The 2,188-nt window shown below is 49.0% G+C and overlaps 1 non-coding gene across 1 annotated transcript; it reads right to left on the bottom strand.

The window, feature by feature from the left end:
• Positions 1 to 527: 527 nt before the first annotated feature.
• On the bottom strand, positions 528 to 600 carry Trnaa-cgc. Its single transcript has one exon. It is a non-coding gene; the product is annotated as a tRNA-Ala (tRNA).
• Positions 601 to 2,188: the final 1,588 nt, after the last annotated feature.

Genomic DNA, 2,188 nt, shown 5'->3' with positions numbered 1-2,188 from the left:
GGCCCCTCTGCGTGGTAGGCAGTAACGCTACCGCTACGCTACGGAGGCGGACAACAATTACGTAAACTTTCGGTTACACGATAAAGCACACAAATTTAACAGTCGTCCTTCAACTAAAGACCTAGTATTATAATTACGAATAACTTAAATTGGAACCATAAAATATAAAATTTAGTGGTGAAAGCGAAATAAAGATAGCTTTATTGGCAGAACGCTTAACGATGCAACAGGACTACTACAGCATGGACAGCCCTTTCCGTCGAGTTCTGGAGTACTGCCGCGCGGTGTGGGACCCTTACCAGATAGAACTGACGGAGGAGATAGAACAAGTTCAAAGAAAGTCAGCTGGTTATGGAGGAGGAGGAGATTAGTGTTTAACGTCCCGTCGACAACGAGGTCATTAGAGACGGAGCGCAAGCTCGGGTGAGGAAAGGATGGAGGAGGAAATCGGCCGTGCCCTTTCACAGGAACCATCCCGGCATTTGCCTGAAGCGATTTAGGGAAATCACGGAAAACCTAAATCAGGATGGCCGGAGACGGGATTGAACCGTCGTCCTCCCGAATGCGAGTCCAGTGCGCTAACCACTGCGCCACCTCGCTTGGTGGCTGGTTTTGTACTATCGCGAAAGTGGAGAGAATGTCAGGGACGTGATTCGCGATTTGGTGTGGCAGTCACTAAAACAAAGGCGTTCTCTGATGCAGCGAAATATTTCAATCGTGAAATCATTCAATAGCCATCTTTCTACTCTGAATGCAAAATACTTTATTGAATCACACCTCCGTAGAGGGGAATGACCTTCGAAATAGACTACTGGCCATTAAAATTGCTGCACCAAGAAGAAATACAGATGATAAACGGGTATTCATTGGACAAATATATTATATTTGAACTGGCACATGATTACATTTTCACGCAATTTGGGTGCACAGATCCTGAGAAATCAGTACCCAGAACAACCACCTCTGGCCGTAATAATGGCTCTGATACGCCTGGGCATTGAGTCAAACAGAGCCTCGATGGCGTGTACTGGTACAGCTGCCCATGCAGCATCAACACGATACCACAGTTCATCAAAAGTAGTGACTGGCGTTGTGTGACGAGCCAGTTGCTAGGCCACCATTGACCAGACGTTTTCAGTTGGTGAGAGAACTGGAGAATGTGCTGGCCGGGGCAGCAGCCGAACATTTTCTTTATCCTGAGAGGCCCGTACAGGCCCTGCAACATGCGGTCGTGCATTATCGTGCTGAAATGCACGGTTTCGCAGGGATCGAATGAAGGGTAGAGCCACAGGCGTAAGACATCTGAAATGTAACGTCCACTGTTCAAAGTGCCGTCAATGCGAACAAGAGGTGACCGAGACCTGTAACCAATGGCACCCCATACCATCACGCCGGGTGCTGCGCCACTATGGCGATGACGAATACATGCATCCAATGTGCGTTTACCGCGATGTCGCCAAACACGGATGCGACCATCATGATGCTGTAAACAGGACCTGGATTCATCCGAAAAAATTACTTTTTGCCATTCGTGCACCCAGGTTCGTCGTTGAGTACGCCATCGCAGGCGTTCCTATCTGTGATGCAGCGTCAAGGGTAACCGCAGCCATGGTCTCTGAGCTGACAGTCCATGCTGCTGCAAACGTCGTCGAACTGTTCGTGCAGATGGTTGTTGTCTTGCAAACGTCACGATCTGTTGACTCAGGGATCGAGACGTGGCTGCACGATCCGTTACAGCCATGCGGATAAGATGCCTGTCATCTCGACTGCTAGTGATACGAGGCCGTTGGGATCCAGCACGGCGTTCCGTATTACCCTCCTGAGCCCACCGATTCCATATTTTGCTAACAGTCATTGGATCTCGACGAACGCGAGCAGCAATGTTGCGGTACAATAAACCGCAATCGCGATAGGCTACAATCCGACCTTTATCAAAGTCGGAAACGTCATGGTACGCATTTCTCCTCCTTACACGAGGCATCACAACAACGTTTCACCAGGCAACGCCGGTCAACTGCTGTTTGTGTATGAGAAATCGGTTGGAAACTTTCCTCATGTCAGCACGTTGTAGGTGTCGCCGCCGGCGCCTACCTTGTGTGAATGCTCTGAAAAGCTAATCATTTGCATATCACAGCATCTTCTTCCTGTCAGGTAAATATCGCGTCTGTAGCACGTCATCTTCGTGGTG

Source organism: Schistocerca americana, chromosome 6 (genome assembly GCF_021461395.2).
Source record: "Schistocerca americana isolate TAMUIC-IGC-003095 chromosome 6, iqSchAmer2.1, whole genome shotgun sequence".
NCBI lineage: Eukaryota > Metazoa > Arthropoda > Insecta > Orthoptera > Acrididae > Schistocerca > Schistocerca americana.
This window is presented reverse-complemented; position numbering and strand designations above follow the sequence as displayed.